Raw genomic sequence first — 16,319 nt, 5'->3', positions numbered from 1 at the left:
TGTAGGGGTACAAGACACAATATTGTAACGGAAAACAGGGAGACAGGTCGCTAACCAGCAGAATACAGCAAGCAGCCAGCCAGCCAGCGAGAGACACTTCAACGTCTTCGAAGACACTTCAGCGCCACCTGAGAACACCAGGTGGCATTACTCCCCCTCCAAAAAAAAAGAAAAACAAAAGCGGGGTTGCAGTATGGGCAGTGGAAAGAGAAAAAAAACAGCACAAGCACACAAAAATGTACAAGGGAGGTGGGCGAAGGTGTCCCACGCGAAAACTAGCAGAACACTGAGCGTACTATCCATTACCGCGTGAAGTAGGGTTTCATGCGGACAACGTGCACAACCTCAGAGCGGGGTGGACGACGCTGAGGCTGCACAGTCCCGTCAGGAAGAACTTAGTAGGTCACTTCGGTGACGCGGCGCAAAACTCGGTACGGTCCAATGTAACGGCACATCAGTTTTTCAGACAAGCCTGGGCGGCGTACCGGGGTCCACACCCAAACTTGGTCTCCCGGATGGTATTCGACGTGCCGATGACGGAGGTTGTAGCGGCGTGCATCCGTGCCCTGCTGCCGCTGAATGTGAAGACGGGCAAGTTGACGTGCTTCCTCGGCGCGCTGAGCGAATTGCTCGGCGTCTGGCGTGAGTGGGTGGTCATCAGTGCTGCATGGAAGCATTGCATCCAGCATCGTCTGAACGTCACGTCCGTAGACCAGACGAAATGGTGTAAATCGGGTCGTCTCCTGGGTGGCCGTGTTGTAAGCGTATGTGACGTACGGGAGAATCTCGTCCCAGGTTTTGTGCTGCGAGTCTATGTACATTGCGATCATGTCGGCGATCGTTCTGTTGAGTCTCTCTGTGAGCTCGTTCGTCTGTGGGTGATAGGCAGTAGTTTTGCGATGGTTCGTGTGACTGAGCTCGAACACGTCGCGCATGAGCTGTGCCGTAAACGCCGTACCTCGATCAGTGATTACGTGGGACGGTGCGCCATGACGCAGCATGATTTGTTGCATAAAAAACTGGGCGATCTCAGATGACGTACCGCGCTGCACCGCTTTAGTTTCCGCATACCTTGTTAAATAGTCGGTCGCGACTATGATCCATTTATGACCGGCCGATGACACAGGGAATGGGCCCAGAAGATCGATGCCGACTTGATCAAAAGGCGTCCGAGGGGGTTCAATAGGTTGGAGCAAGCCCGCTGGCTTGAGAGGAGGCGCCTTACGACGTTGGCAATCGCGGCAGCCTCTGACGTAACGCTGGACGGCGTGAGAAAGTTTGGGCCAATAATACGCCTGGCGCACGCGTGCAAGTGTGCGGGCAAAGCCCAAGTGGCCGGAGGTCGGCTCATCGTGACAAGCAAGAAGGATATCGGCGCGGAGATCTGCCGGAACGACGAGGAGGTGCGCTCGGTCAACAGTGCTGGAGTTTTTCTTAAACAAAATGCCGTTCCGGAGACAGAAGGCCGGCAGGTTTCTAGAAAATTGTCGGGGTACGACAGAAGCTCGGCCCTCCAGATAATCAATGATAGGTCGCAGGTCTGGGTCAGCTCGCTGGCGGGTCATTAGGTCTAAGGCGCTGACAACTCCAATAAAACCACTCTCGTCCTCTATGCTATCATCCGCTAACCCGACGGGCGCGCGAGAGAGTGCGTCAGCGTCTTCGTGCGTCTGGCCAGATTTGTGCACAATGGTGTAATCGAATTCTTGGAGGCGGAGGCTCCATCGGGCTAGGCGCCCCGATGGGTCGCGAAGATTTGCAAGCCAGCACAACGAATGGTGGTCGGTAACTACTTTGAACGGGCGGCCGTAGAGGTACGGACGAAATTTCATGGTTGCCCACATAACCGCAAGGCATTCTTTTTCTGTGGTCGAATAGTTTGTTTCAGCGCGAGAAAGCGTGCGGCTTGCATACGCGATGACCCTTTCCACGCCACCTTGGTGTTGGACGAGTACGGCGCCGAGGCCGACGTTGCTCGCGTCGGTGTGGACTTCGGTTTCAGCCTCTTCATCAAAGTGCGCAAGAACAGGGGATGTTAGCAGTCGTCTGCGCAGCTCGGCAAAAGCCTCCTGCTGCTCGGCAGCCCACACGAACTGTGTATCATTGCGCGTGAGGTGGTACAGGGGTGCGGCAATCTTTGAAAAGTCGGCGATGAAGCGGCGGTAATATGCGCACAGACCCAAAAAACGTTGCACACTTTTCTTTGTTGCAGGAACAGGAAAGTTGGCGACGGCAGCAGTTTTCTCGGGGTCGGGCTTAACGCCATCGGCACTCACGAGGTGACCGAGAAACTTCAACTCTTTGTACCCAAAGTGGCACTTCTCGGGCTTTAGCGTTAAGTCGGCCGATCGGAGGGCATCTAATACTGTCCTCAGGCGTTCAAGGTGTTCGGCAAAGGTTTCGGAAAATACGACGACATCATCGAGATAAACCAAACAAGTTTGCCATTTTAGTCCAGCGAGAACGGTATCCATCATCCGCTGGAAAATTGCCGGCGCTGAACATAGCCCAAAAGGTAGCACTTTAAATTCGTACAGTCCGTCGGGTGTCACGAACGCCGTTTTTTCGCGGTCCCGCTCGTCGACCTCTATCTGCCAGTACCCACTCTTTAAATCAATGGAGGAGAAGTACTGGGCGCGACGAAGTCTGTCGAGCGAGTCGTCGATACGAGGCAGCGGGTAGACGTCTTTTTTGGTGATGTTGTTCAGTTTCCGATAATCCACGCAGAAGCGGAGTGTCCCATCCTTTTTCTTCCCCAGCACGACAGGTGAAGACCAGGGGCTGCTGGAAGGTTGAATGATTCCATCTGAAAGCATCTCCTTCACCTGCGTTTGGATCGCCTCACGCTCCTTCGGTGAGATACGGTACGGCTGCTGATGGATGGGGCGGGCATCGTCGGGCGTAATGATGCGGTGCTTGAGAAGAGCCGTTTGCCGGACTTTCGACGAAGAAGCGAAACAGGAGGAGTATTCAAGTAGGAGGGCACGTAGTTCTCGCTGTTGAGTCACCGAAAGGTCCGGGCTGATGTCAAGGGATGGGCGCACAGGTCTAACAGCTTCGAACGCGAAACATTCAGAAACCTCCGCTAAGGGGTCGGCGAATGCGATGGCAGTAGCACGAAAAAGGTGCCGGGGCTCGTTAGAGAAGTTAGTCACCAGGAGCTCAGAGCAGCCGTCGCGGAGATGGATGAGACCTCGCGCTGAGCAGATGCCGTGGGTGAGCAAAAGGGACAGGTTGCCCTCTGCGACCGCTGTCCCTTCACGTAGTCCGTCGCAGTGAACACTCACAAAAACGCTGGCGCGTGGCGGAATCCAAACGCTCTCGGCGGATATTCTAAGGGCGGCGCGGCGTGGACAGTCCTCGGAGTAAACATCAGCTTTCTCGGTAGAAAATGTGACAGTGCGCTTTCGGAGGTCAATAATAGCTCCATACTCTCGGAGAAAATCAACGCCAAGGATACAGTCACGGGAGCAGTTCGGTAGAACTAGGCAGCTGACAACAAATGTGGAGCTGCGAATTTGGACTCTTGCTGTGCATAGGCCAAGCGGAGTTACGACATGTCCGCCAGCCGTGCGAATCTGCGTGCCGGACCATGGTGTCATTACTTTTTTAAGAAGCGCCGCTAGCTTTCCGCTTAAAATCGAGAAATCAGCGCCAGTGTCCACCAAAGCACTAACCTTATAGCCATCGAGAAGCACGGGTATATCCAACGAGAATCGATCTCCGAGTTCAGGTACTGCAGTCGTTGCCTTTAAATCGCGGTCGGTCGCTGTTCGCGTTGTCGGGGGGTCTTGTTCGTATCGATTGCCAGCGGCCTCGCCCCCTGAGGTCGCTCTCTTTAGTTTTCCCGGCGGGGACTTGGCGACCGTCTCTGCGCCATCCAGGAGGAGCTTTGGGGCTGTGGCGAAGGTCGGCGTGGTGATGGAGACCGAGACTGCCGCTGGGGAATTGTCGCCATGCGCTGCTGGGCTACGTAGTCCTCGATCTCCCGGGGTCGTTGACCTCTTGGTGGACGGGGCATGTCGATAGGGAACCCCTGCAGCCCAAGCTGTCGATACGGGCACTGGCGATACAGATGACCGGGTTCCCCGCAGTGAAAGCAGAGACGCCGCCGATCCGGAGCACGCCACAGGTCCGTCTTCCGCTGGGATGATCGTCGATTGTCGATGTAGTACGCGTCGGGGTGTGCGGAAAACAGCGAGCCTTGATTGGACGGAGGAAACTGCGCCGAAGAGGGCGCAGGACGTTGCAAGGCTTCAGCGTACGTTGGACGACGGCACTCCGTTGGTAAAGGCGGCGGGTCAACGGACGGGAACGAAGGTCTCAAGGCTTGAACCTCTTCGCGGACCAGGCTAGCGAGAGAGCCGGCCGTCGGCAGGGGAGCACCGAAAAGCGCCTGGAGCTCTTCGCGCACAACGGAGCGGATCAGGTCGCGGAGAAGACCAGGGTTAGCCCCGAAGGCAGGAAGCGGCTCTGTAAGTGAAGCGGCGAGTACCGGCCGGTCGTAGGTGGTAGACCGCCGCAAGAGCATCTTCTCCATCGTGACCGCCTCCGAGAGAAACTCAGCAACAGTCCCAGGTGGACTGCGCACGAGGCCAGCGAAAAGTTGCTCTTTAACGCCGCGCATGAGATGGCGCACCTTTTTATCTTCGGGCATGGCCGGGTCAGCTCGCCGGAAGAGCCGAGTCATATCCTCCACGTACATGCTTACAGTCTCATTCGGCATCTGAATGCGAGACTGCAAAGCCCGTTCAGCCCGTTCTCGACGATCCGTGCTGGTGTAGGTCTCCAGCAGGCGTCGGCGGAACTCGTGCCATGATGTTAGGGCGTCTTCTCGGTTTTCGTACCAGGTACGTGCACCATCCTCGAGACTAAAGAAGACGTTTCGAAGTTTAGCGGCGTCGTCCCACTGGTTGAATGAGGCCACGCGTTCAAACTCGAGAAGCCAGTCCTCTACGTCTTCGAGCTGACTGCCGTGGAATGGTTTGGGCAGTCGCGGATTCTGCAAGGTGTAGTAGGCAGCAGCTGGCATGACAGGTCGATGGGTGGGTGCTCTGGCAGACTCCAAAAGCCCGTGTTCGGGAGGTAGGCCTTGATTTCTCCGGCTAGCACGGTGCACGGGGGTGTCCACTAGCGAAGGACTGGAGCCCAGGGTATCCGGAGGAGTATGAGACATATACAGGGATCTTTACCCAGCGCCTACACCAAAATATGTAACGGAAAACAGGGAGACAGGTCGCTAACCAGCAGAATACAGCAAGCAGCCAGCCAGCCAGCGAGAGACACTTCAACGTCTTCGAAGACACTTCAGCGCCACCTGAGAACACCAGGTGGCAATATGAAGTTAAATTTTTAGGCTGCATGCATATCCTAAGGTGAGAGTTGAGTGCGCATTCGTGTTCATATACAATTGTTAACTGCACCAAAGCGTTGAATTCAACAGAACATTGCAGTCGCGTTTTTCATGGTACTGCGAAAAGAAAAAAAAACAGACCAGCGAGGAAACGTAGCAGCCGAATTTTTTGTGTGAAAAAAAATTGTGCAGCGTTGCCTGCAGTTTTTTATTACTGTGACATATATGCACCTTATGCTTCTAGCTCTGGAATTAGCAAGGCTGTGAGGTTCTCACGATGATTCTGCATATGCGCAAAGCTTCAGAATCGAACTGCGATGAGTCTCGCTTAGCCTGAGCAGCTGTCTGTGGAAGGGATTTAGCAATGAAGAGGGAGCATGCCTGGAGCGTGCGAAGAGGCTGTACGCGTGAGCTTCTTCGCTGCTATCTTGGTGGCCGCATTAATCTCATAGAATCCTCGCCTATTAAAAAATCTAGAAATTCTGTATTTTAAGGTGCAGGTGACAAGAATAAAGCGGATGGCAGAAACAAAATTGTCGGAGCGAACCCGCGCAAGCGCATTTCGTACAGCGCTGTTTGTGCCGTCTGCAGCGACCTAGTTTCGTTTTTGTGCTGTCGTTCGCGCTAGAGTCGCCGCGGCGATGTAACTGTGCCAATAGACGCACAAAAAATCACATGGTCTGTAAGTGTGTTGGCGTTACCCTGGGTGTTTCCTTCCAGAAGTCGCTGTACGCAGCGGCGGACAAGCGCCTATATAGAGTACGTGTATAGTCAAGCTTTTTCTGGCCGGCGTCGGCATTACGCGCGCATTGAACGAATACAAGGAAATTGCGCAACAATGGCATTATGTTACAGATACAGGCGATCGAGTTTCAGTTGTAGGGGCTTCTGTGGCAGGTGGACTATCTGGCTCATATGAAAAAAAAACAACGTAGCACCGGGAAAAACGCAGCAACCGCGAACAGCGGGGTTCTACTGAATGTTTGTTCTGCGAAGGGAAAAAATAATCCTGCTTCTTTTCATTGCGAGGGATACAAGCGCCAGCTGCGGAATTCCTTCTGACATCGATATCACCGTTTCGCCGGGCCACATGCTAGCACCATGATCAATGCATTTAGTGGTAAACGTTTTTACGCGCGAGCCTTCCTCAAACACAAGCTCACACAGTGAACTCTCGTTGTTTCGCGTTCGCTTTTATACTCAGATTTTCGGTCAATCTATTGGAACTGAGCTAAGAGCGCCAAGAGCTGGACGCGTGTGTGCGGCGGTGGTTTTGTAGCCGTGCTCTCTTTGAGCAGTCTTATATATAAATTTTTCGCTATAATAAAGTTTTGAGATTTGCGACAAGTCCTTTGAAGATGGAGGCAATATATCCAATGGTCATTACGTTTAGGGACAAATTATTTGTGCGCGCGCCACGGGTGGGAAGTATATATATGGCCACGTACCAATTGTCAATCATTCGATGCCTCGATACTTCAACATATTAAGCGACCGAAAATTTGTTCAAACTATGTTGATTAGAAACAGATGGTAAGGGGACCGAAAAAAAGTTCTTTACGCAGAGTTCGGAATAAAGCGAGCCCGACTAGAGGTTTTGTACGGGTCTTTTCATTCTTCTGCGACCGCTCATCAGCACTGTCAGCATTAATAGCGGCGCCTCACAGATTCCACTCAATCGGCCCCGCATACGCTAAAATAAACTGGTCCCACGTCGTTGCAGGAACAGGAGCGCAGCTGGGAAGAGAAACTGCCCTTCGAAAGCACCGTGTGACAGGGGTAGTTGACGAGTGGTTCTCCACGATCGCCGCATGCAGCACGCTGCATTGCCATGCTTCATCGGCCAGGACAGGTAAACTGTACGGCCGTTGCGTCTGCTTATATTACCAGCTGATTTGTCGCACTGAAATACGTGATTTTGACGGAGCGAAGAGTCAGTTTGTAAATACCGTAGGTTTGAATTCAGCGCTTTTTCTATCTGTGTACAGTACACACCTTACATACCTCTCTGGCAATAATGTCCCTCAGCAGCTGAGAATAATAATAATATTTGTTTTTTTTTTTGGAAAGCAAATGGCGCAGTATCTGTCTCATATATCATTGCACATCTGAACCGCGCCGTAAGGGAAGGGAAAGGTTAGAAGAATAAAATTAATCTGACATTAACAGGTGATGCGAATTCACTCAGCCACCTAGCGCAGACCACTGTTCTGCTTGAGGAAAATTAGGCCACAACAGTAAGAGAAGAATATAAATCAAATTTATCAAATATTTAGGGCCTCTTGTTAGCAGTTAAAGCCTGATATTACCCAGTTTGTGCACCCGAAGCGTGAATGACGATAACCAGGGTAAACCCAATTCCTGCTCAAAAAGTGCCTTCAAGAGAAATGTGATTTTTCAGTGCAACAGTCTGAAACTACCGTATAGAAACTGGCGGATGTCTTGAACCTGAAGACAATGGATAAACTGGTCTTGTGATGGTTTCCATGTCATGTTGCATGACATGAATTACTTAGGAAGGCATCGTTTTCTTTATGCTCGTTTACAGTGCAGTTTCGGGTAGTGCCAATTTCACAAACTGCCAACAAGAGCCCAGTGCTACAGAATCCGCCTCGTTTGCAGCGAGTTGCAATCCCAGTAGCACTGCTAGGACTGTTATCTTGCCTTTGTAAAATACCTACACAGAAAATTCAATTCAAAGGCCTCAGTTACAATGTTCAGCAAGAGCTTGGGATGTTTGTACCCGTACCACCACCTCATTCAGCACTTGAGCATTGACAGTGCTAGGGAAGCTCTTAATAATTATTATTATTATTATTAAGAGCTTCCCTAGCACTGTCAATGCTCAAGTGCTGAATGAGGTGGTGGTACGGGTACAAACATCCCACTCAGTGATGACGCAATTCGAAAAGGCACTACCCTTCTGTAAGAAAGTTGAAACGGGCCCCTCCTATGCATTAAAAGTAGGCACGTGCAGTGCCCACAATCATCCTGTTCATTCCGTGATTTACATTTTCAGTGGGCTTCAGCACCCATTTAGCAGTTGTCTCAAAGCAGTATGTTGGGGAAATTTTTTTTTCATTACCTTTGTGGATCATTTTCTGCTGCAATGGCATAAACAGGAAGGCAATATGCGGTTCTGCAGCAACACTTCAGACTGTGATGCGGCACACGGCAAGCACGTACCTCAAAGATGAGTAGGTTACTCAGAGGAAACCATGGGGTTGGTTGGGTATGGTCTTAAAAAACTGCTTTGCAACACATTTTTTCTATACGGCCAACGAAGTTGTTACTCATTTATTCATAAGCTTCATTAATTACTGGCAAGGCGTGTCAGTAGGAATACTTTATTTGGCACGGAAGTCTTGGCCGACGTGGGCCTAATGCGACTTTGCCTGTAGGCCAAGGTGCAGACTTGTGGGCACAATCTTGAGCCAATAGCCTGGAAACGGGAATAGGTGCCTTGAACCAGAGAATGCCGCGCCATGCAAGGTCGGCTGCTGCAGTCCCTCCACTAGTGTCAGTCATACACACTGTTGGATGTCATGAAAAGAGAAAAAAGTGTGCGAGCTCAGAACAATAAAATGCAACTAATAAACCACTAAGAAAAACCTAAAAAGAAATGCATAAACAATAGAATGCATACGAGAGTAAAAAGATAAGGACATCTCCAAACAGGCTACAGCAGCAGCCCACGGACTCCTGTAGGGGCTTTGCGTATGGACACTAGAAAGGTCCTCAAAAAAGGATAAAAGGAACATTGTTCAAGATGTGCCGAAGAAACCACACACAAAAAGAATTGTATACAAGGCAGAGACCAAGAATGAATGAATATAGTCAAGATAAACAATGAAAGGGTTTCTGAAAGGCTTCCGACGCTGGCACACAGGAGGTCACAAGCTCCATATGCTAAACCCAAAACCTTAAAGGGGCGGAGACACCAAAATTTTTGGTTGGAGTGTTCTTATACTCCTGTCACACGGGCACTTTCGATCGCAATCCAGGCGATCGAAATCGAACTCGATGCAGATCCGGCGTTGCTACACGGCGAATTTAATCGCGATCGACCGCGATCCTGCTCGACTGCATGGAGCACGATCGAGGCGTCGCTGCGAGCCTCGTTCCCAGACTACAAGATAACTGACAGAAAATATTCGAGCTAAAACAAAAGAGTACTGAAATAGTTGTCATAGAAAAAACGCCCAATTTTAAAACAGCGTTTTTTTTTATTTGCGAGCCTTGTTTTGCAAAGCGGTGTTCATACTCTCGACACCTCATACCCGGCATGCTCGTTTTGCCAGTGGTAAACAAACGCCAACCCGGCTCGCACGTGCGTTGGCCGCCGAGTGTTTTTGCTGCTGTTCGCAATGGAATCCCCTGTTGGTGCTTCGCGTCCTCGGAAGCTATGGTCGGAAGAGGAGACTTCCGTGCTGATTGACCTGTGGGAGGACCGCCTGGACGATTTAAGGCGCCAGAAACGCAACAGCGGCGTCTACAATGGCATTGTGGAGGCAATGGGCGCGGCTGGTTTTCAGCGGTTTGCTGTAGAGCTTCGCCATAAAATGCGCAACCTGACACGCACATACCGGTAAGTGCCATGTCTCTGTTTAATAATCAAGCGATATACGTCTACGCCCGCATCCATCATTGTACAATTGCGGCTAGAAATACGAAGCATGTTTCGGTGTTCCGCAACTCCACACGTAGTACATAAAGGCTTCTGCCGTTTATACGCGAGCGCACCAGACATCTGGCAGCTTATGTATCATGTGCACCTCATTTTCGCTAAATAAGGCGTGAAAGCAGTTTCATCACCGATGCTTGCTCCTTATGATTATTGCCACGATTTTCGCTGTCAGTGCTGGGCCTCAGCGGTTCTGTGTACAAATAAGCACTTTCGTCTCAGCGAGTGGGTTTATTTTGCATTAAATGAACTACACTTGCACAAAGAAAGGTGGAAGAAAAGAGACGTGGCGACAGGACAGAGTTTTGTGTAGCACATGTTTGCATGGCGAGGTGTAGGATACCCCTAACCTCCGACTGTTTTTATGCAGCGTCAATGGGTGTCACGGCAAAGCTAGCGAAAAAGCCACGCTGGTACAGTTTGTCGAGCCCAGTTGACGTCCACCCGATAACCATATTTGCTGTGTACAGACATACAGGAACAAAAATTTACGGAATATGGGTTCACGGAAAAAAATGTTGTTCGTGCATAGTGCGCAAAATTCTAGGGGACACAGCTTCTCCTTTCTACCAAACTGGAAGCTCATTAGCTAGCGAGGTAAAGCAGAATTCGACTCTTATCTGCGAATCTGCATTATGAAACTTTTTTCCCAGTTTTTAACAAGAGCTAATGTCGGGCTAGTTGGTGATCATCTACAGAGGCCAAGTTATAATGTGCTAAAACCACAACACAAACCCCTGAGCAATGTGCGCTCTTTTGTGTTGTGGTTTTAGCATGGTTTTTCCCAGCTGTAGGCACGGAAGCCTGGTCTCATTGTGCCGGCCTCAGTTTTCAAACACTCCTTTTGCAGCTGTTTTCTGTAGTGCGGTATGTGTTATACAAAACATTTAATTTGTGCAGGCACTTTCTCAAGACCGGAAAGACGACCGGTTCCGATGCCATCAGCTGGCCACATTTTGAGCGTCTTCATTCTTTTCTTGGGTCTTTACCGGTAAATGATCCTACGCTTGCCAGGAGTCCAGCTGTGGTGGCCAGAGTTCTGTAGAATACGTAAGTAGCTTGCATTTCGTTGTACAGACATATAGCAAAGGGTGAAACAATGATTTTGTTGTCTCATATTGTCCTGCTGTATAAAAATCCATTTTGCATTGGCTGTCATCCTACAAAACGTGCAGGATATTCTCTGTATAAACTGAAGTATATTTCGTGGTTAACCACGCCTCTAAAATCCAGTGCAATAAATTTCCTCGTACAAGCTATAATCACCTGCATAACTCAAAAAGCTACTTTCTATTTGTGCAGCTCATTGGACAAATGGTGCATGGCACCAATTGTACCAGCAGCCGCACTGTCACGCCTGCAAGTGATGCCTTTGAAGCCTCAACGGAAATCAGCAGGCCGCAGAACCTCAACTGCAGCACTTCGGAGGGGAATGAAAATACTCCACCGCCACAGCAACTGCCTCCTCAGCAGCAGCAACCATTGCGCAAGAGGAAGCGTGCCACATGTGCGACAGAATTTCAGCAAGCTCTGCTCACAGAGCAGAGGCTGGTGAGAGGGAGCTTGGAGGCTTCTCATGCTACAGAGGTGGTATTGCGAGAGCGGCAGTACAAGCTGCAGGAGAAGATGGTCAATGTCATGACTAAATTCTTTGAAACACCCTAAATAAATTATTTCAGCCATTGCGTCCGTGGTGCGATTTTACCAGTGTGTATGAATTCAGTCCTACACTGATACAGGCTAAACTGTATGTTACAAGAACACCACACCAAAAAGAAAGTACAGGAATGACACATATGTTCGTACGAAGAGAGAGAGGATATAAAGCTTTAATTCAGAACTGCAGTCACATAGAACGAGTGGAAAAGAACATACTACAGAGCACATTAATTTTTAGAACTGAATGTTATGTTGTGTAGCCTTGAAAAAATAAGAGAACCAAGAACATTGAAAACAGTTAACTACACTGAATGTCTGAGCCTGCTCGAAGTGTTACTCGGAACAAATATCAGCACCCTTAATATGACATGTGTCCATTATTACAAAAACCCCACAACAAAGCCGTGGCCCTGTAATGTGCTGGTTTCTGGGTTGCTTTGGGATTACGAGCAATGAGACAACAGATAGATGTACTGCGTTAGCATACAACAAATCAAGAAGTGAAATGTTTCTTTTGAAGATTGCATATAGTGAGAGTAAGCTGAAAAAAAGTGTATCTCTGATGAACAGTTAACTCCACGTTGTAACACCAAAAATTCCGGAGCCCTTCACTGCGGCGTCCCTCATAGCCTGGTTCGCATTGGGACGTTGAACCCCCATAAACTGTAAACCATCCTTAATACGTGGTTGCAAACTAGAAGGCAACTCGACCCTAACAACATTTCAACAGTGATTTCTCGCCATCTCTGCATTGGACATGCTCACTACAGACAGCCTCCTAGTGGTGATTCGCATGTGATGCAGAAACATTGCCACAATAAAATATATTCATTCTCGTGCATTAAACTGTAAAAAATTTCAGAAAACATTTAGACTTTTGATCTCCCTTGCTATAGGAGCAAAGTCACATCTAGATTGTTCATGTATTTTTATGGCATTTTAAGCAGTCAAGTTCCTTTCAAGCTAAAAAATACAATATGCAAGAAACTGAAACAATGTATGTGGTGCACAATAGTCTTGTGTTCTAATGTGCAATAATACGGCATGTATTAAGTACACAGTAATACATAATGGAGCCTGAAATTCTTGTGGATGATGCTAATGAACTCTTTCCTTTGCTGATTAAGTGCAGGCCTCTCGCGAGCCACAGATGTCAAGCAGTATTTTAAAGCAATCAGTACACTTTCAAATTTGTGCCGACGGCAGTAACACTGGGCATCCCAGCTAAAGGTAACCAAGTTTTTAGAAGACGGAGCGTCCTAGGCAAGCGAGGCCAACGGAGTGCTTTAGAGGGTTGGCTGGACTAGTCTGCAGTATTTTTTTTCTGCACTGTTAATTTACTAGTGAAGACTAACAGCTAACTTTTTAAATGTTAGCTTCAAGAAAAAATTTAAGCAAAAGTTGTAGGCGTCTACAACACTTTGAAAAATAGCTGCTTGAAATGTATGCAACATTGCACCATTTTCATAGTTTTTTTTGCCTGCCCTAAAAGAATTTCATGAAATTCAAAGTCTATTCTTGACATTGGTGCTACTTCAGCGCCACAAGGCATGCTCTAAGAGAAGAAATTCACATATCTGCGGAATGCTGTTCCTGACAGAGTTTCGCGTTGTAAGTGAACATGGGATACATGCCGGCAGCCGATGCGCGGGAAGATTGCACATCTCTGAAAGGGTTAGAGTAAGGAAAGGAAATACGAGGCCACCTGGATAGTGCGTAAAAGAGATTAAGGAAGGTGTCAAGGCATAGACTTTTAAAGATAGACACATATGTACACACACAGCATAGTGTATTCATGTGAGGAGCCCTGCATCAGTGCGGCTAGGGCAGAAGTGGTGCATAACAACCTATTCGATCAGGCATCTGTCTCCTGTTTTGCACAAGCATCTACCGTAGCTGGGTGAGATCATGATGTGAAAAAAGCTATGTGTCTGGCATGCACCCTAAATAGTGCAGAAGCGTCTCTTACTACTGCTATAAACAGTTATTGAGACGCACTCTTGGCAACGTGTCCATAGCTGCCGGCACACATCCCACGCCAAATGCAAATGCACATACCTGCCGGGAAGCACTTTCCGGAGATAGCAAATGTCGTACTCTGATACCACAGTAAGAAAGCAGTTACTTGTTTACAGGTATGCAGTTTTGTGATGTTGAAGCTTGCATCACACTGAATAAATTACATCTGTGATGACCCAGGAATCTTTTATGGTGTATCCGAGATCCATGTTGACTCTCATCAGCAGCGTAGTGCTAGCAGGTTGAGCATGAAGCAGGTGCATGCAAATGGTCATGTTGTTCGAACAAAACAAGAAATGTGGGGTCCGTTTACCAGCCAAACGCCACATGTATGGCCGCAACCGACAACAATGGGTTAAATTTTGACAACAATATGGTCAGGCTCCACAGGAAAGCTATGATCATGAGCATGCCAGCATGGAAGCGATTTCTCAAGGCAGATAGAGTGCCTCATAACAATGTGCACACACACTTGCATTGCTGGTGGTTAATGGTCCTCGATTCAGCTTACTGGGATACAACTGCTTTCACCCACACGGCATCTAGGTCAGTTGCATCTGCCAGATGCCAGATGTATGCAACATCAGGGTTTAACGTTGCAAAGTTCTTACATGAGTCTGATGTCCTGAAGCTTCTCCACGAGCACAACTTTGACAGGCTTGAAAAAGCCGTGAATTCGTGCAAAGGTGATAGACTGCACGTCTTTTTCACTGCTAAAACCCACAAAATTGATTGCCCGCTGAGGTCTGTAATCACAGAACGAGGATCTTTGCAAAAAGTGATCGGACAGTTCCTTAAAACCAAGCTTTCCACTCTGGAGCCCCTTGACCCATTCTCTGTCGGGAGTTCCCAGGATTTGACAGCGGCCCTCAAGGGAGGTGATCACGGAGCCAATACAGGTGTGTCCATAGACATCCAGGAGCTGTACTACTCAGTGCCCCATGAACAGATGCTGCAGGCAGTTCGCGACCTAATAGAAGAATCCGGCACGGTTCAGTTCCAGAACTGCTGTGGTTGCTCAGTTGAAGGTTTTTTAGAACTTCTCACGACCTACCTGTCCTCTACAATGATTGATTTTAATGGTGGAGTGTACGTCCAGAAAAAAGGAGTTTGTATTGGGTGTTGTGTGGCGCCAATCTTAACCCACATCTACCTGTCTAAGTTTGACTCCTTACTGAAAGAAAAATTGGACATGATCCATGTGGCAAAGGTGTTCCGCTATGTTGATGATTTTTTAGTACTTTTGAAAGTTTTACCTAATGACAATCTGCAGGATGTGGTGGCTAGTGTTTTAGATCGCTTTAGTTCGTGCTCTAGTTCATTGACGTTTACCCATGAGTTACCGGACGACAATCGTATTAGATTTTTAGACCTTGTTTTAACTTTTAAGTGCAATAGCCACCTTTGCTGGACCTATGCCCCACGAACTAAGAAACTCTTACTCCCTTACAGCTCCTGCCACTCCAAACTTACCAAGAGGGCTATTGCAACCTTATGCCTCAGTAACGCGCTGGAGAAAAGCTGCTTCCATACAGTACAAGAAAGCTTTCTGCAACAACAGAAGAGACTAATAGAAGCAGGCTTTCCTACGCATGTTATGAAAGGTGTCTCTGAAAAGCTTCTCATAAAAATGAAAGCCAAACCTAAATTGACAGAAGGAAGGAAGGACAAAAGCAAGTGTGAAGTGATGCCTTACTTGCACGCACTTTCACACAATATAAACAAGGTCGCAAGTAGGCACGGTGTTGATGTAGTCTTCTCAGCCTCGCGAAAACTGGCCAGTTTGTGCAGAAGGATTGACGAAAGGAAAAGTACAACTTCACAGTGCACGATCAAGCACGAATTCAAATATGTCACCTGTGCCACCCAGGTAGTGTACTGCTTACCTTTATCCTGCGGGAATGTGTACATCGGGCAGACTGGCCGCTGTCTTAACACCCGGCTCAGAGAACATGAAAGATTGCTTTCCACAGATGACGGGGCGAATTTGCCAAAACATTGCAGAAAGCACAAATGCATTCCGCTCTTCAAGAAGACTACGATTTTTGGACGCGGTAAAACTAAGAGCCAACGTGAAATTCTAGAGGCATACCATATCGTTAATCAAAGACATCTATGTGTAAGTGACACGACGGTTAGTCTATTTGATAAAGAAATTAGATTTATGAACTCACGCGGTTGTATGTGATGCTGCTATTTACCTTGCTTTGTTAATCTGTCATGTGTGCGCAAGCTTGCTTGATAACTGAAGGGTATAAATGTGATCGTTTCTCAAATAAATACAGTCGATAGTCCAGCGGTGTCCTGTGTTCCTTGTTCCTGTGTCTTCGTCTTTTGCGCTGGTTTCCTTCTTCAATCATGTACCGACTCGCCCAGCTCTCCACTCTACTAAAACATGAGTACCAGCTGGGCTGTGTTTTTGAGGAGTAACAGGGCATATCGGAGACCATGTTCATGGTGCAATTAAACAGGAAGCAATGTTGAATTTCCCGGGGCTCGATCTATCCGTTTGTATTCTCTTGTGGAGTTCACGCGCAAAGTGGCATTCTCTAAAACCACATGTCTGAAATCTATGTGGCCGCTACCATCATCGTTGTACATGAA

This window comes from Amblyomma americanum, chromosome 1 (genome assembly GCF_052857255.1).
Source record: "Amblyomma americanum isolate KBUSLIRL-KWMA chromosome 1, ASM5285725v1, whole genome shotgun sequence".
Lineage (NCBI taxonomy): Eukaryota > Metazoa > Arthropoda > Arachnida > Ixodida > Ixodidae > Amblyomma > Amblyomma americanum.
This window is presented reverse-complemented; position numbering follows the sequence as displayed.